The 20,361-nt window shown below is 38.5% G+C and overlaps 1 long non-coding RNA gene across 1 annotated transcript in view; it reads right to left on the bottom strand.

Annotated features, from left to right (window-relative positions):
* Window positions 1–15,393, bottom strand: part of LOC124710793 — an 86,979-nt gene extending 71,586 nt beyond the window's left edge. The window contains exon 1 of the long non-coding RNA XR_007005410.1: window positions 15,272–15,393. This is a non-coding gene — a long non-coding RNA (uncharacterized LOC124710793). The remainder of the gene's footprint in view (window positions 1–15,271) is intronic.
* Window positions 15,394–20,361: the final 4,968 nt, after the last annotated feature.

Below are 20,361 nucleotides of genomic sequence, written 5' to 3'. Positions count from 1 at the left end.
ATTACTCAGTGACTTCTCATCTACTTGTTCTCTCTTTTAACATGTATTATAATTAGAATACTAACACAAATGTATGTACCTGTACATTATGTAAGTGCTATCAATAGTAATTTATTCAACCTCTGTACGAGGTTTGTAAAAGACATCAGCGTGATGGTCTACACACTAAAAATGTAAATAAATAAAAAATAAAACACCTTCAGTTAAGTAAAATTACAAAGCAGAAAATAGCCAGACCTTCAATAATAACAGCTTCAGGTAAGCAAAATTACCAAATGCCAAACAGGCAGGCCTTCAATAACAAAGGCTTCAGTTACGTAAAATTACCAAATACCAAACAGGCAGGCCTTCAATAATAATGGCTACAGTTAAGTAAAATTACCAAATAGATAACAGGCAGGCCTTCAATAATAACAGGTTCAGTTACCCTAAATTACCAAATTCCAATCAGGCAGGCCTTCAATAATAATAGCTTCAGTTAAGTGAAATCACTAAATAGAAAACATTCCTGACTTCAATAGTAACAGTTTCAGTTAAGTAAAATTACCAAATGCCAAACAGGCAGTCCTTCAATAATAACAGCTTCAGTTATTTAAAATTACCAAATACAACAGGCAGTCCTTCAATAATAACAGCTTCAGTTAAGTAAGACTACCAAATAGAAAACAGGCATGCCTTCATGAATAACTGCTTCAGTTATGCAACCAAGAGTTTGAATTGCCTCCACAAAAAGGGGTGCACCAGATGGCTTATATGCAAAGAGCAGAGTCTTCTGCCAGGAAGGCCAAGAAGAGTTAACAATGAGAGGACCGGTCTCCCAAGATCTTTTCAATGAGTACAGTCTGGCAAAGGAAATATTAACAAAGCAAGTTTAATTACATGAAAGCAACAATAACTAGACAAATGGTATACCAACATCACTATGAGATAACACCTCCATAGCGACAGCGAAGTGGCCAAAAGGAAACTAGGCTGCCAAACCCAATTACATAGCCTCAGGAAATGCACATTTGAGGACCTAGACACCTATAATTAACAGAGCAATGAGGTATCTCAAAACCGATATCCACCTGTATTGCAAGAGAAAGATACTTATCTGATGTTCAAAGATACTTGGCAGGGAGTTTGGCTAAAAACCTACCATCTAGGTACTGCATGATGATGGGGAGGAAGGTGGGGGGGGGGGGGGGGGGGAGGAGGCATCTGGCCACAGCATAGTAGAAACACGTTACCGCTCCTGCTCAAGAAATACCATTGGCTCACACAGTTTAAGATATCCTGTTAACAAACAAACAACTGGTGGTGAAACAGATCAGCTAAGAAATCACAATGACTGCAACAGACCTATAGGTATCAGCAAGAAAATAACTGTTAAGACATCAAAATCTAAAACTAACTGAAGTTCACAAATCGATGCCGAAGCTTGCTGGGTTCGAAAGGTGGCCCAGAATTCAGCACAGCAAAACTGGCTTGAACTCTCTCATGGATGTGACACATCTCTGAACTGGCTGGCCAGGCTACACAGTAAGACAATGCTCAAAGTCAGCCCTGAATTCAAATTAGCCTACAAATATGTCAAGCAACCACTCGCTGGACTCCGTGCCCACGACACTTTTGCAAGTTCTTACCTTACTCCCTGGGTGAACCTCTCACACCATCCTCACTGCTCTGTTACCACTCCCCAACTTGCCACACCACAGCACACACCATTCCAATCAACAACCTCAAGCAAAGATCTTAGTGACTTCAAACCAGAGGGACATCACATGATGGATCGAGGTAGTGGCACCATGAATTCAAAAGGTGATGCTAGCAACCCTGCTATGGTTCAGATAGACAAGGATGATGAGTTCGACTCCTCTGAGGCATTGTGTTGTGAGACAGATGCTCTGGATGCTTCCACAGTTCACAGTTTCCCCATGGAATTTTGTCACATAGCACAGGAAACAGCCACAAATGCAGATTTAAGCATCGTGATGAATTACATGCACACAGGGTGGCCAAGGAAAATGAAAGACATTGATTAGCCAGAAGTATGTCAATACTTCACTCACTGTCAAACCTTGTCAGTACAGCATGGTGTTTTACTGTTACACATTGGGAATGACCAAGCTTGAGTCATCATCCCATGCACCTTTCATAAGGATGTTTTAAGGAAGTTGCATCAGGGACACTGGGGTATTGTGAGGATGAAGCAGCTTGCTTGACATCATTGTTCTTGGCCAGGAATGGATGCCCAGGCTGAATACATGATGTCACACTGTGCAGCTTGCATGGAGCAACATGTGGTTCCATCTCAATGCTTTTCTGACTGGCCATGGCCCAGAGGTCAGTGGAAATGCATCCACATTGATTTTGTTGGACATTTCTGGAACACACCATGGCTTACTGTAGCTGATGCCTTCAGCTGTTTTCTCTTTGTGGTTCTGATGAAGTCTACAATGTCGGCCATTACTATCTGAATGCTTACTTCTATTTTTTGCATCAAGGGCTTGTTGTAAGTGTTAATGTCTGATAATGGATCATACTTCACCTCACAAGAATTTGAACAATTTTGTGTGGTGAACAGTATTGAAAATATGACCACAGCACCATTCTAACTCCAATTAAATCATGAAGCTGAACATTTCATGCAAACATTCAAGGTGCAGATGAGTAAATTCCATGTAACTCACTCAAGGCAGCAGACCTTGCAACTCTTCCTGTCCACCTGCCTTGTGTTACCTCAAGATGGACCTTCCCTGCCTGAACTCCTGCATGGTTTCTGGCATTGCACCCTGCTTCATCTGCTGCACCCACCGACAAGGAGTACCAGTCAGTACGAAGTTTCACATTTTCAGATCCAGGACGCAGTACCCTTCAGGTCCTTCTGGCAGAGACAATAATGGCAATAGGGACAATTTTGCATGTCCTTGGACACAACATGTTCCTCATATCTATCCTCTCCTACAGGGTCACTGCTCAGAAGACACTGGAACCAGCTTTGGCCTCTTAGACTCTATAATCTTGTTGCTGAGTTTTGTTCTACAGGTTCAGCACACAGCCAGGAGCCAGGGTCACAGCCATCTGCCATGGACTGGTTGGCATCTCAGACCAAGCCACTACCCATGGGAGTGGACACACCCTCATCCCTAATGCCATCATCACAGCAGCCCATGTTGCCATGGGTGACGCTTCTGCCCCATGCTGCCTCCCTCTCTGAGGGGGGCCTCCAGTGTCCAATATTCCAGCCCTGGATGTAGGCATGAACCCTCTCTGCAGTTTGCCAATTGTTCCTACAGGGACTCAGGGTAAATGCTGGGGTACAGACAACAGCCTGTCACTGGTTTCAGTCCCAGTTCCCATTCCATCTGCTGCGGCTACACCCAGATGTTCCCCTCACCATCAGTTCACACTGCAACCATATGTGACCACAGCCAGGAGGTTTGGGAGGGAGGAGTGTGGTGTTGTAAACTCAGCACTCACCACCAGACAGCACCACAGGCATTGATAGATCAATAATTCACTCCAGAGATGGCATACAGGTCAGTGATTGCTGCACCAAGAAGTTGTAGCAGTGGTGCCACCAGGGAAGTGGTATGTGTCAGTGTCACACCAGAACGAGCAGTTCCAAGTCAGCTTAACTACCAAGAATATCACCTTCTACTTATGTACTTTGCACCATATCATCTGCTTCTAGTGAGTCCATACCAGCCCATTTTCAGTGAACATTCTAGTGGGACAAGAACTGTTTACTATCTGCCTTATTCTGGAATAATAGTTGAAGTTTAGGATCTGCTGGATGAGCCAATTTGTACAAAGTTGAGTATTCATCAATAAATCTGTGTATCCTTGTCATTAATCATTATCAGTGTTTCAATGTAATCCTCTTTCTCCTCTCATAGTACATCCCTCAGCACACTATAAATAGTTGAGAGTGGCGATGAGTAAAATCTCCTTCTGTGGAAGTACGATACAACAAATGGACTTTTTCTTTGTAAACATGTATTATGTTTTCTTGTTTCAAGATATGTTCTACACACTTAAGGATCTCCTCACTATCGATCCATAAACAAAAAGTTCGTTTAATCTAATTCCTGCTTGATAGCAACCATTAATTCATGTGAACAAACAGCCTTTGGTGTTTCACAAGAATCTGTGCTAGTTATGTATCACCAGAGCATTTTCTTTGAGGTATTTCATAATGTTGGAATATGGTATATGTTCTAAAAGCCTATTACAAATTAGTGTGAGTGATATGGGTCTATGATTAAGTGGATTGCTTCTACTTCCTTTACTGTGTATTGGTGTGAGCATGCAACATTAGAGTTTTCAGGTACCAGTGCAGAACTTTCATTAAGTGAGCAGTTTTATATATGACTGTTGATGAGCTATTTCATCAGAACAACCTGAAAGAAACCTAACTAGTATACAATCTGGGCTGAAAGAGTTGTCTTTATTAAATATTATTTTCAGTCTTTTCCCCATGCAAAATTTTCATTGTGTCATCTTGCATTGTGTCATCTCAGACAATTCCTAACATTTTTGTCTAATTCTTTATATTCTAGCATATGCCTATTACTGTTTGCTTAAAACCCTCATCTTTTCATTAACAGCTCCCCTTATGCCATTTGAGATTTTATTTTCTAAGATGTAGAACCTGTTATTTATTTTAATCTGGTTACTTATTGGATGGTTCTGCTGGCAACCTGATTCAACTGTTACAATTCAATAGTCACAGTCAGTAGCACATAAATACCCAGATCACGCAATACTAGTTGGAGGTGACTTTAACCTATCACATATACACTGGTACGTCAATGGATTAAATGCAGAGGGTACAGACATACAGTTTTGTGAAGTACTTTTGAACACTTGTTCTGAAAGCTGTCTTGAGTAACTAGTTCAGCAGCCCATACAGAATGGAAGACCTTGTAGCTACGAACAGCCCAGACTTTATCAATAGCATCAGTATAAAGAGGGGGATTAGTGACATAGATGACAAATATATTGCTTTCCTTAACACATTCCTCATGCTCTTTGAAAGTTGCTTTACATTAGAATGTTCTAAACAGGGTACTAGCAGTAAAAGACAGTCTGTGTGGTTGACTAATGGGATAAGGATATCATGTAGAACAAAGTGGGAATTACATCATTACATTAGAAGTAGTTGCAATCAAGCTACAGTAGCCCATTACAAACAGTACCATAAGGTGCTTAAAATGTTATTAGGAAAGCAAAGATTATGTGATATGCAAATAGAATAGCTGATCCACAGGATAAAGTCAAAAACAGTCATGAAGGAAGTGCCTGGTCAGCAGCATGAGGTTGATGATATAAAGTCAGTTCGTAGTAAAAATATTTCTGTTCTGTTCTGTTTCTAAGTCAGATATATGTACACTACTTAACAGTCACTTCCTGAGAATACCTGGTGAATCAAATAAAATTTCAGATTCTACAGGGTATCATATAACTCTCTTGGAAAATGTTTTTCGAAGACTGATGACTGAAATACTCCTCTGTGATACTGACAAGGGGGAGATTGAGTCAATAATCAAATCACTGAAGATTAAGGACTCTCTTGGATATGATGGAATACCTAGCAGAATATTAAAGTACTGTGCTGCATGTTAGCCCTGTACTTAGCCATATTTGTAACTTTTCCTTTAAGAATGGTCAGTTACGTGGATGATTAAAGTACTCAGCAGTAAAGCCACTTTATAAAAAGGGAGAAAGGGATAATGTAGGCAATTTTAGATCTATATCTATGCCATCAGTGTTTGCTAAAGTTATTGAAAAGGCTGTATATGTAAGGATAATAGTTAATTTCATTTCACATAATTTGTTATCCACTATACAGTTTGGTTTTAGAAATAGTTTAACAACTGAAAATGCTATAGTCTCTTTTCTCTGTAAGGTACTGACTGGATTAAACAAAAGGTTTCGAATGCTAGGCATATTTTTTTTATTTAACTCAGGCTGATCACAAAATATTGCCTCTGAAGTTGGACCATTGTGGAATATGGGGAGTAGCTCACAATTGGTCTACCTCTGGCCTTAAAAACAGACAGCAAAAGGTCATTATCCAGAACGTTGAGAATGGCTATGGTGTGGGGCCTGAGTGGGGCATGATCAAATTGGGGGGGGGGGGGGGGGGGGGGGGGGAGTGCCACAGGGATCATAGGTAAGGGATCCTGTTCTAGTATTATAGGTGATTCTAAAATATTTTCTAATTGCTGATGACACTAGCTTGGTAGTAAAGGATGTCATGTACAACACTGGCACTGTTTCAAATAGTGTAGTTCATGACATAAGTTCATGGCTTGTAGAAAATAAATTAATACTAAATCACAGTAAGACACAGTTTTAACATTTTCTAACACACAATTCAACAAAACCCAATGTTTTAATTTCACAGAATAGGTATATGAGTAGTGAAACTGAACAGTTCAAATTTCTTGGTGTTGAGAAAGATAGTAAACTGCCGTGGAAAGCCCACATTCAGGATCTTGTTCAAAGACTTAACGTTGCCATTTTTACTATTCGAACAGTATCTGAATAAGTGATAGTTTTACACAAAAAGTAGTCTACTTTGCTTATTTTCATTCACTTATGATATTTAATATTATGTTTTGGGGTGACTCTACCCAATCTCAAAGGATATTTTTGGCTCACAATAATGGGGAATAAGTGGTGTAAGTTTGCGAACCTCTTGTCAAGCCCTGTTCACTAGTCTGGGTATTCTGACATTGACCTCTCAATATATATATTCTTTACTGTCATTTCTTGTTAACAATATCAGCTTATTCCCAAGAATTAGCAGCTTTCACTCAGTTACTACCAGGCAGAAATCCAATCTGCATTTGGATCACAGTTCCTTGATTCTTGTGCAGAAAGGTGTGCAATATAATGCTGCATCCATTTTCAATAAGCTACCACAAGAATTCAAAAATCTTAGTAGTAATCCACGTGCTTTTAAACTGAAGCTGAATAGTTTCCTCATGGGTCACTCCTTCTCTTCTGTCAAGGAGTTCCTTGAAAAATTTAGCTGATTTCTGTGTTACATTGTTGATTGCATTTAAACTTGTGGCTTGTCTTTTTTGTGTTCATAAACACTTTGTTTTATCTGTTATTACTTTTATGTTGCAATTTCATGTACTGGCATGTTTTGTGACCTTGGAGATTTGCTCCTCAATTTGGTCCTATGGAACTGGACGTGTAAAAAAATCATACAGAAAATACCACAATCATACTTTACCAAAGGGTCTGGCTGGAAACTTAAGAAAATTATGGTCCTATGCAGAAATGCTCAGCGAGTCTAAGGCTATCATACAGTCATTTGTTGACCAGTCTAGTGTGGTAGTAGAAGATAGCAGAATGAAATCTGAAGTTTTAAATTTTGTGTTACAGAAACCATTCACACGGGAGAATTATACAAACATACTATTGTTTGACCATTGCACAGAGTGCCATATGGAAGACATAGCAATAAGCATCCCTGGCATAGAAAAACAACAGAAAGAGCTAAAAACAAATAAGTCAACAAGTCCAGATGGAATCTCAATTTGGTTTTACGAAGAGAATTCCATGTCATTGGCCCTTAGATTGCATTCATCGCAGACCTCTCACCCAACACAAAGTCCCAAGTGACTGGAAAAAAGTACTGGTGGCTCATAGTACAAAAAAAGGTAAAAGAACAGACCCACAAAATTACAGACCAGTATCCTTAACATCAGTTTGTTGCAAAATTCTTGAACATATTCTGCATCTGAATACAATAAATTTCTTAGAGGCTGGAAAGCTTATGTTCATGAGTAGGTATGGGTTTAGAAAGCATCATTTGTGTGAAGCTCAACTTGCCCTCCTCTCACATGGTGTACTGTGAAGGATGAAGGGTAACAGGTAGGTTCCATATTTCTAGATTTCCAAAAATCATTTCTCACACAGTGTCTCAGTGCAGACTTTTAAAAAAGGTACGAATGTATGGAATAGTTTCCCAGATATGCAAGTGCCTCAAAGACTTCTTAAGAAATAGAACCTAATATGTTGTCCTCGATGCCGAGTGTTCATCAGAGACAGGTGTATCATCAAGAGTGTCCCAGGGAAGTGATAGGACCACTATTATTTTCTACATACATAAATAATCTGGTGGCAGGGCGGCAGCAGTCTGCACTTGTTTGCTAATGATGCTATTGTGTTTATGAAGGTGTCAAAGTTGAGTTACTGTAGGAGGAGGAGGAGATTAACAGTTTAACATTCCATCGACAAGGTCATTAGAGATGGATCAGAAGCTCAGATTAGGAAATGAGAGGGAAGGAAACTAGCCATAGCCTTTCAAAGGAACCATCCCAGCATTTACCTGAAGTGATGAGTGACTGTAGGAGGTTACACGATAACTTGGACAAAATTTTTAGTTGGTGTGATGTATGGCAGCTGGCTCTAAACATAGGAAAATATATGTTAATGTGGATGAGTAGGAAAAATAAAGTTGTTTACAGCATTGGTAGAGTCTGCTTGACACAGTCATGTCATTTAAATATCTGTGGGTAATGTTACAAAGCAATATGAAATGGAATGAGCATGTCAGGACTGTCGTAACAAAGCCAAATGATAGACTTTAGTTTCTTGGGAGAGTTTTAGGGAAGTGTGATTCATTTGTAAAGGAGACCCACATATATTCTTGACTACTGCTCAAGAGCTTGGGATCCACACCAGGTCAGATTAAAACTAAAGCAATTCAGAAGCAGGCAGTTAGATTTGTTGTTACTGGTAGGTTCAAGAAATATGCAAGTATTATGGAGATGATTCAGGAACTTAAATGGGAATTGCTAGAGGGAAGAGTGACATTCTTTTTGAGGAAAGCTACTGAGAAAATTTAGAGAACCAGTACTTGAAGTAGACTGGTGAAATATTCTGCTGCTGCTGCTGCCAACATACATTTCATGTAAGGACCATGGAGATAAGATACAAGAAATTAGGGCTCATATGTAGCCAGACCCCCCCCCCCCTTAACCATGGACCTTGCCGTTGGTGGGGAGGCTTGCGAGCATCAGCAATACAGATAGCCGTACCGTAGGTGCAACCACAATGCACAATGGAGGGGTATCTGTTGAGAAGCCAGACAAATCTGTGGTTCCTAAAGAGGGACGGCAGCCTTTTCAGTAGTTGCAGTGGCAACAGTCTGATTGACTGACTGATCTGGCCTTGTAACAATAACCAAAACGGCCTTGCTGTGCTGGTACTGCAAACAGCTGAAAGCAAGGGGAAACTACAGCTGTAATTTTTCCCAGGGGCATGCAGCTTTACTGTATGGTTAAATGATGATGGTGTCCTCTTGGGTAAAGTATTCCGGAGGGAAAATAGTCCCCCATTCAGATCTCCAGGCACGGATTACTCAGGAGGACGTTGTTATCAGGAGAATGAAAACTGGCATTGTATGGGTCGGAGTGTTGACTGTCAGCTCCCTTAATTGGGCTGGTAGGTTAGAAAATTTAAAAAGTTAGATATAGTGGGAATTAGTGAAGTTCAGTGGCAGGAGGAACAAGACTTCTTGTCAGGTGAATACAGGGTTATAAATATAAAATCAAATAGGGGTAATGCAGGAGTAGGTTTAATAATGAATAAAAAAAATAGGAATGCAGGTAAGCTACTACAAAATGCATAGTGAATGCATTATTGTGGCCAGGTAGTTACGAAGCCCACACATACCACAGTAGTACTAGTTTATATGCCAACTAGCTCCGCAGATGATGAAGAGATTGATGAAACGTATGATGAGATAAAAGAAATTATTCAGATAGTGAAGAGAGACGAAAATTTAATAGTCATGGATGACTAGAATTTGATAGTAAGAAAAGGTAGAGAAGGAAATGTAGTAGGTGAATATGGAGTGGGGGGCAAGGAATGAAAGAGGAAGCCATGTGGTAGAGTTTTGCACAGAGCATAACTTAATCATAGCTAACACTTGGTTCAAGAATCGTAAAAGAAGATTGTATATGTGGAAGAAGCCTGGAGATACTGGAAGGTTTCAGATAGATTATATAATGGTAAGACAGAGATTTAGGAACCAGGTTTTAAATTGTATGACATTTCCAGGGGAAGATGTGGACTCTGACCACAATCTGTTGGTTATGAAATGTAGATTAAGGCTGAAGAAACTGCAAAAAGGTGGGAATTTAAGGAGATGGGACCTGGATAAACTGAAAGAACCAGAGGTTGTAGAGAGTCTCAGGGAGAGCACTAGGCAATGATTGACAATAATGGGGGAAAGAAATACAGTAGAAGAAGAATGGGTAGCTTTGAGAGATGAAATAGTGAAGGCAGCAGAGGATCAAGTAGGTAAAAATATGAGGGCTAGCAGAAATCCTTGGGTAACAGAAGAGATATTGAATTTAATTGATGAAAGGAGAAAATACAAAAATGCAGTAAATGAGGCAGGCAAAATAGAATACAAACGTCTCAAAAATGAGATCGACAGAAAGTGCAAAATGGCTAAGCAGGGATGGCTAGATGACAAATGTAAGGATGTATAGGCTTATCTCACTAGAGGTACGATAGATATTGCCTACAGGAAAATTAAAGAGACCTTCGTAGAAAAGAGAACCACTTGTATGAATATCAAGAGCCCAGATGGAAACCCAGTTCTAAGCAAAGAAGGGAAAGCAGAAAGTTGGAAGGAGTATATAGAGGGTCTATACAAGGGCGATGTTCTTGAGGACAATATAATGAAAATGGAAGAGGATGTAGATGAAGATCAAATGGGAGATATGATACTGCATGAAGAGTTGACAGAGTTCTGAAAGACCTAAGTCAAAAAAAGGCCCTGGGAGTAGACAGCAATCCATTAGAACTACTGATAGCCTTGGGAGAGCCAGCCCTGACAAAACTCTACCATCTGGTGAGCAAGATGTATGAGAGAGGCGAAATACTGTCAGACTTCAAGACGAATATAATAATTCCAATCCCAAAGAAAGCAGGTGTTGACAGATGTGATAATTATGAAACTATCAGTTTAATAAGCCACGGCTGTAAAATACTAACACGCATTCTTTACAGACAAATGGAAATCCGGCAGAAGCCAACCTTGGGGAAGATCAGTTTGGTTTCCGTAGAAATGTTGGAACACTTGCGGCAATACTGACCCTAAGAATTATCTTAGAAGACAGATATAGGAAAGGCAAACCTACATTTCTAGCATTTGCAGACTTAGAGAAAGCTTTTGACAATGTTGACTGGAATACTCTCTTTCAAATTCTGAAAGTGGCAAGGGTAAAATACAGGGAGTGAAAGGCTATTTACAATTTGTACAGAAATCAGATGGAAGTTATAAGAGTCAAGGGGCATGAAAGGGAAGCAGTGGTTGGGAAGGGAGTGAGACAGGGTTGTAGTCTATCTCCGATGTTATTCAATCTGTATTTTGAGCAGGCAGTAAAGAAAACAAAAGAAAAATTTGGAGTAGGAATTAAAATCCATGGAGAAGAAATAAAAACTTTGAGGTTCGCTGATGACATTGTAATTCTGTCAGATGCAGCAAAGGAGCCGGAAGAGCAGATGAACACAATGGACAGTGTCTTGAAAGGAGGATATAAGATGAACATCAACAAAAGCAAAATGAGGATAATGGAATGTAGTCAAATTAAATTGGGTGATGCTGAGGGAATTAGTTTAGAAATGAGAAGCTTAAAGTAGTAAATGAGTTTTGCTATTTGGGGAGCAAAATAACTGATGATGGTCAAAGTAGAGAGGATATAAAATGTAGACTGGCAATTGCAAGGTAAGCGTTTATGAAGAAGAGAAATTTGTTAACATCGGGTATAGATTTAAGTGTCAGGAAGTCGTTTCTGAAAGTATTTGTATGGAGTGTAGCCATGTATGGAAGTGAAACATGGACAATAAATAGTTTAGACAAGAAGAGAACAGAAGCTTTCGAAATGTGGTGCTACAGAAGAATGCTGAAGATTAGATGGGTAGATCACATAACTAATGAGGGTGTATTGAATAGAATTGGGGAGAAGAGAAATTTGTGGCACAACTTGACTAGAAAAAGGGATCGTTTGGTAGGACATATTCTGAGGCATCAAGGGATCACAAATTTAGTATCGGAGGGCAGCATGGAGGGTAAAAATTGTAAAGGGAGACCAAGAGATGACTACACTAAACAGATTCAGAAGGATGTAGGTTGCAGTAGGTACTGGGAGATGAAGAAGCTTGCACAGTACAGAGTAACATGGAGAGCTGCATCAAACCAGTCTCTGGACTCAAGACCACAACAACAGCAACATGTAGCCACGCAAGCAGCCAGTTTTCCCTTGCTTTGTTTGTGAGTAGAACAGAAAAGGAAATGACTAGTAGTGGTAGTACAGAGCGCCCTCTTCCATGTGCCGTATAGTGCCTGCTGGAGTAAGTATGTAGACATAAATGTTTATTACAGTATTCATAAATAAATGTTCAAAAATATGCATTCAGACACTTTGTCTCATGAGTCTGTTTCATTCTGGATTTGTGTCTATTTGCACTCTGCATCTAAGCACTGGCAGTTCTGAAGATGTTTAAGACTCTTACATACTGTCAATTTTTTTAGGGTTTGATAATAAATTTTATATCTAATTCCATTTGCACCTTGCCAAACATTTTGTCTACTTGTTCCTTCTAGAGAATTGTGATAATCATGTTGCACCTTCTGGTAATATACAGCTCATTTCAGTTTTACTATTATATCCTAAGTTTCTCACTGAAGAATCATTCATTAGTTTATGGTCAAAATTTCCAATAAAATTAAACATTATCATTTTGTAGAGGCTTTTCTGTCATTTATCAGTTTCTACAAAATCTGTGTTGAAGCCTTCTCCAGGGTGAGTCAGCATAACCTGACATTTTTGACTCAAGTAGTAGCGGGTGAGTCAGCGTAGTTGAGGGGCATGCTTGGGCTAATTGTTTTCCACTACAGCAGCAATTTAGTTACAATGGACAGATTGACTGTGCAACACCATGTATTTGTCATAGAGACATTCCTTAAAACTGCAGAATGTATGACCACCACTCAGAGGAAGTTCCATCTCCAATTCACTGTTCCACATAATGGTACAATTCCAACCTGCAATATAATTCTTCCCTGGGTTAAGAACTTTTGTGAGACAGGTTCTGCATTGAAGAAAAGTCCAGAAGGTAGTAGAAACATAGCCACTCATCAGAGCCCCAATCAAGCCACAAAATGACATACACAGTCTCTTGGGTTATCAAATTTGTACCTTTGATGCATTTCATCCCTAAAAAATTGCAATTGTTCAGGAGCTGAAGCATCAAGATTTAATGAGACTGACACTTTTTCTGAGGTAATGGAAGAGACATTGAAGGAAGAACCTGGAATTGTGATTTTAATGTCAGATGAGGCTCATTTTCACCTAAACAGCAGTTTTAACATACAAAACTGCTATTATTGGTCTCCAGACAACCCTCAGCAGCTGTACCAGTGCCCATTGCATTGTGACAGGGTTTCAGTGTGAGGTGGATTAGGGACATTTGTTGTCATGAGGCTTTATTTCTTCAAGGAAAATGGGAGAGCCATCTCCATGAACTCGGAGTGTTATTTGAACATGCTGCGTGAATTTCTCTTCCTGGAACTTCGTCACCATGGCTTAAATCATCAAAATGTTTGGTTCCAGCAAAATGATGTGAAAGCTCACACTTCCACTGTGTGTACGTCCATAGTAAGGAAATTGTTTCCAGGGAAAGTGATACCCAACAGAGGAGATGCTGACTGGCCACCCGTCTTTCCAGAACTTATTCCATGTGACTTTTCTTGGGGGTGTTCTTTGGGAAAAAAGTAAACATTAGTAAGGCACGTACTGTACTTGAATTAAAGGATACAACTGAGTGAGAGATTTGTGCTATTCCCTGTAACATGTTGGAGGAAGTGATGACAAACTTCACACTGAGTGTTGACGAGTGTGCTGAAAAGAGGGCCAGTGCTTAAAGGACATTATCTTTCACAAATAACTAAATTTTGTCAAATTAATATATAAGATGTAAACTGTTATTCATTGTTTATCTTTTGGGATAAAATAAGTTGCTATATCTTAAAATGTCACGGTGTACTATAAATTCAAAAACCATCAGACAGCACTGACACACCCTGTACTTGTTGATCAAAATGTGGGCACACTTGCACTGATAAAATGACTTCCATGTGGTATTCATTCTGAGATTTCTTGATTATGAGTAATATTATTTTTGATGTTGTTCACAGTGCAGCACACATGTGAATTTTCTCCTGCTCTGTTCCTCTACAATGAAACATTTGACCTGATTTTAATTCTACACCAACACTTGTACGCTGCAAAACTGAAGTACATAGCAGAGGGTTAGAGTTTCATTTCATTCTATTTGTCTACAGCATATGAGAACAAGAACTGCTCAAATGCCTTCATAAGCACTGTAATTAGTCTAATCTTGTCTTTGTTGTCCCTGTGGGACTGATACTGATATGTGAATAACATTCCTACTACTTATACTTAGTGCAAATGAAGAAACTGCAGCTTTTTAATTTTACTTAGCAGTGAGAAGTATGTTTGTCATGAAGTGCAGTAACTCAGTATGTGAGTTCATGAGCATTAGCACTGAATGTCTGTGCATTGTTTATGTGCTATCATTGGATATCTGAACAATTATTTGCTGTGACATCTTGGATTGATGTATTTCATGCTATTGTAATTTAACAGATGTATGTTTCCTTTAACAGTTTGTTCAGAGTGTATTATGAACATCTCATCATGGCCATAAGTGCTAGAAGTGACTGACCACGAGCTTAGCTCTATATTTTCTTAAAGAAAACAATAAAAAGAAAGCAAAATGAACTGAGTTCAAATGTTTCTTGCAATCTGTGCAGTTGACTCACTCTCTAATATACACAATGCTCCATCCCCAAATTTTGTGATTCTTGGTGAAGCATCCATATAATCCATTTGAAGGGGGCTGGCAGTACTTACCAGTTCTCTGCTTGGTGTATTATAGTTCTCCATTTCCAAGGTTTCCCTTCAGCCCTGCAAAACTTATTCTTCATCTTTCCTGCTTTGTCATTTTCCCCTTTTCCTGAAGAAAGAGTTTTTAAAAATTCTGGGATTCTGAGTTCTGATTTCAGTCTTTAATTTATAAATTGGCTGGATTTCCTTCAGCTATTCCTGTTTTGGTAGCTGTTATGCCAATATTCATCTTCTACCATAAATGTCATTAACAATATTTTTTTACTTCCTTTTGGGATATGTTAGATTCTGAAAATTATTTTAGAATTACTTACCTCTGTAATAACATTCTTCTGGTCAAGCACGAATGAGTCTTGCTTCACAAATAACTGTGACCATAGCAACACACTACTTAGGACCAAAAATGCTGTAAAAAGAAATAATTTCTTCACCATCAGAGCAGTGTTGTTTCACTAATGACTGTTTTGGTATTGATTTCCTGGGAACATAAAAGAATTTGATTATAATTTCTGTATAAAGAGTACATGATATGAGAGATATTCTGAAGTCATATGAAGTAACATACTTCATCACAGCTTTCAAGATTGAGATTCATTTCATAATTTCATTTGAATGGAACAGATTTTCTTTTTGAAGCTATTCACTGCCATTGGGAAAGATATTTACCAGTAAGGTACAAACATGAGCACTTCAAAAACCAGGAGATTGGTACGTAATGTTTTATATAAATTTGCATAATAACAAAAACTTCCAGTGTATAACTTGTGTTTACTTTCTGACATAGACTGGCAGTAACATTAAGATTTCCAGCTACTAGGGAAACATTCTATTTGTGGTCTATAAAATAAGAATATGTTATTTATCCCACAAATATCATAAATGCTAAAAGTTTTATGTGAGTATGTTTGTTATTCCCTCATGCTGAAACAGCTGCACTTATTTGGAAGAAATTTGGAATGAAATTGCCTTATAGCCTGAATCAACACATGGGCAAGTTTTAAAAGTGTGCAGTACTACGTATTTATTAATCTGAAGAACTAGAACACAAAACGCGGAACTATAATTACTCTTAGAAAAACATTTTTACTCTTTGGCTTTTGAACTGTATTGTATTTGTGAAAATTCTTTTATTGATTAATATGTCCTAGACAATATGATTCAATGTAATGAGTACAGTGCTTATACAATCCACAGACTTCCACACAAGCCCACTGCATTTTAGATGCTGAGTATCAGGCATACCTTATTACTGCTGAGACACTGGAAGATTCACAATGACAGTGTCATTTAAATTCTGTATGACAGGGATGTTGTGCCTTTACATATTGAATGTGGCAGGCTTTTAGTGATGCTGGATTTAATTATGATATGCAAGCATATCTGCTCATAACAGGCAAACAGGTGAGGGCAACTGACATTGTTACACATACAAATATTATAAAATTTTCATAGCACTGAACTAAAAATTGCTTATTTTCTTTCTTTGTCAAGTTAGTGTGTTTATTACTCTTTGACAAAAGTTAACTATCAAATAAATGCAATAAGTTTAGCTCAGATATTAGTTTTTAACTATTTTGACAAATGAAATAAGTATGTACATAAATCTAGGACAGCAGAAATATTCCTATAGGGTAAATTCATCGCTACACTCCATAACAATACAACCGATGCCTAACCTGGATGCACCAAGACTGTGCAATGGCATCAGGTTACACATCATGAAGCTGTGAAGGGATATTGTGCAGGCCATCCTCATTATAGGCAGAGCCAAAGGAGAGACGATATTGATACCGCAAATACCTATCACCCCAATGAACTTGCCTTTCCAGTTCAGACACTCACAATTCCCTTTGTGAGTGGCCTTCTTGATCACTATAAATTAGAGTCAAGGACAAATGTTAAAAGTGGCAGGTATTCATCTGGGCACACCATGTTTTTCACACAGACAACCCTATGTTGGCTGCCCATGTGTGTCAAGAGCCACAAATCTCACCATATAAGCAAAGAACAGAAAGTCTCAAAATTTTGTTTACAGACATTTATTACAGAAGATTTCAGGCTCTCCATATGCACCAAGACAATTATGATCTTTCCCATGCTAGGCATGTTGCAAATAGTCATAAAATTATTTACTCACTTTCTTGGCACACTTCATGATTTGCTACTCAGAAACACAAATTCTTTTCTGCATTAAGGAAATACCTGAATAAATTTCTTCATGGAAGGAAAAAATTAAAAAAATTATATTGCCCTAGAACTACCCGAAACACTCATGACATGGCAACACATGTCAGTAGTGTTGCTAGCTTTGTGTAGACTCTGCACCTACTGGCACTGATGCTTGAAAACAGTTAACTTTATAGTTATTAGAGCCACACTGGTATAATGCGAATTTGTTACAGCCAGCATTAAGGGGTTAACTAGACTTGTGAGTTGTGACTGACATGTCAGCATTTCCTGTCACCTCAGTTTTTATTTTTTTATTTTCTTTGATTTCCAATGGTTTGTTGGGCTGCAAGTGGCTCGTGCTTCAGTACCTCCATGAAATAACTTTTGTGATGGTGCATACACATCGATAATGAGTGGCATTAACATTTCTTTGTAAATAACCGTTGAACCACAGGTAACATCATGGGGCACAGCCAGTAATAAATAAAATTGAGTATTGCACATTGTAGTTCTATTCAATTAATGAGAAAATCTCAGAATGTTTTAGAAAACATAAGATGGAAAAATAAGAAAAAAATAGTGGTACACTTAAGTGAACCTGCTATCTTTCTGTTCACATTACAGGATGCTATCGATAATACTACCATCTGAATATAATAGTGAAAACTAAGTTGTGTTGTATACAAGTTTTATAAATATCTAAAGGCTGTAATCACAGATGTTATTATTTGATATTTAACTATGACAAATTGTACCAAAAATTATGTGCTTTTGATAAATTATCATTGTGCTGCAGCAGTGAAATGAAATACTTTTATAGTGTGTAAGTTATAGTATTTAAGCATCAAATACGATAAGTCTTTAACTGCTGACATGTAGTTTTCTGTCTTTTTATTACAAAAAATTTACCAATAATGATGTATTTTCAAAAGATTCTCAATGTGCTGGTGATTTAAAGCAGCTTATTTTCATATCATGTATGCTGTGATACAAAAACAACTGAATATGGAGTTCAACTCCATATGGCTTAATGCAATGTGGAGTCTCCTAAGTTCTGCTTGTGATGTAAAACTGATGCTGTGTTACATTGGCTATGTTCCTCTTTAAGGAAAAAAAAATGCTGCCATGACAGATTCTTGCTTCCATGTTTTGCAATGTAATGGAACATGGAATTCCACGCTGTGATCTTGCCAGCTACTTACTCACAAATGTTTTCACATCCCATGATGGGATGCCTTAAGACTGATGGTGTAATTGTCCCACATACCTAAAAAACACTTGTGCAACCCATTGTTGAGTACTGCATGAGTGTTTGAGGTTCCCTCCAGGCCAGATTAATGGAAGACATTGAAGAAATTCAAAAGCTTGCTATCAGATTTGCTATCAGTAGGCTCCATCAACACATGAGTGTCATGGACAGGCTTCATGAAGCAAAAGGAAATCACTGGAGGAAGACAATATGCTTTTCACAAAACACTGCTGAAAAAGTTGGAATAGGCATTTTCATCTGTCTGCAGAAGTACTGCTGTCAATCTACGTTTTGCATAAGGACCACAAAGACATGATAACAAAAATTAGAGCTTATATGGAGGCATATAGCCTATCATTTTCCCCTTGCTCTATTTAAAGATGGAATAGTGACTAGTAGAGGTTCACAGTACCCTCCACCATGTACTATACAGTGGCTTGTGAAATATGTATGAGGGGCATTTGAAAAGTCCATGCAAAGTCCGAGAGATGGCACCTCCGGCGCATATTGACGTCATGTTTAGTTATCAGTATCTTTGGAAAGAACGCACACCAAGTTTCAGCCACATTGGTCTATTTCTTTGTGTTTGGCATTCGTGTGAATGAAGGAAGTCGAGTGATTGTCAAAAAATGGACGAAAATGAATTTCATGTGGTGATTAAACATTACTTTATGAAAGGCAAAACGCTTCAGGAGGCTAAAGAGAAGCTTGATAAACATTACGGTGACTCTGTAAGTGGTATCAAAGTTTTTGGAGTGGCCATATGGGCACAAGTGTTGCTGAACATTCTGGATGCCCTGTGGAGGTTACTGCTCCAGAAATCACTGATAAAATCGGTGATATGGTGATGGAGGACAGAAGAGTTGGCATCTTGAATGAATGGGTACACAATATTTTGCATAAACATTTGGACATGAGATAACTATCTGCAAGATGGCTTCCACGATTGCTCATGCTTGACCAAAAACGGAATCAAGTGAACTGTTGCAAGGATGGTTTGCAGCTGTTCAGGAAGAATCTGCAGGACTTTAAGCATCATTTTGTCACTGTGGATGAAACATGGATACATTACTATACTCCTCAGATCAAACATCAATCTAAACAATGGGTTACCAAGGGAGAATCTGCACCAAAAGAGGCAAAGACCAGTCCTTCAGCCAGAAAGATTATGGTGACTGTCTTTTGGGATTTGCAAGAGATAATTCTCATCGGCTATCTATCACTATTATAGGTGCATATTCTTCATCATTATTGAACTGTTTGAAAACCAAACTGCAAGAAAAACACTGGCAATTGGACCGCAAAAAAGTCCTTTTCCATCACGACAATGCACCAGCACACACCTCAGCAGTTGTGGTTGTAAAATTAATGGAAAAAGGATTCCAACTTGTTTCACATCCCTCCTATTCTCCAGACTTGGCTCCCTCGGACTACTATTTGTTCCCCAATTTGAAGAAATGGCTGGCGGGACAAAGATTTTATTCAAATGAGGAGGTGATTGCAGCAACTAATAGCTACTTTGCAGACTTGGACAATTCCTTTTTATTTGGAAGGGATGAACAAATTAGAACAGAGCAGGAAGAAGTGTATCAGTCTAAAAGGAGACTGTGTCAAAAAATGAAAAAGGTTTAGCCCAAAGACATAAGTGGTTTTTATTTTTGCATGGACTTTTCAAACACCCCTCATATGTAGACCTAGATGTAGAATGAACATATTGCCTATTGGATGAGTACACATACCACTATAGCCACATAAAAGTCACTCATGAAACAAATATGTATATAACTGGCATGCATTCTATAATGGCCATCATGTCACATACATACTGGCACTAATGACAGCAGTGCTGTACTATTATCTATAAGAGCTTACTGTTTCAAATACCAGATTGCATAGTTCATCCAGAGCACTGCAATTCAGTGACTCATTTGTCAGATGAGTTTCAATATCTTCCTTAATCACTGAGGCACAGAAAGATGATGTGGA

The sequence above is a fragment of the Schistocerca piceifrons genome, chromosome 1 (genome assembly GCF_021461385.2).
Source record: "Schistocerca piceifrons isolate TAMUIC-IGC-003096 chromosome 1, iqSchPice1.1, whole genome shotgun sequence".
In the NCBI taxonomy this organism is placed as follows: Eukaryota; Metazoa; Arthropoda; class Insecta; order Orthoptera; family Acrididae; genus Schistocerca; species Schistocerca piceifrons.
This window is presented reverse-complemented; position numbering and strand designations above follow the sequence as displayed.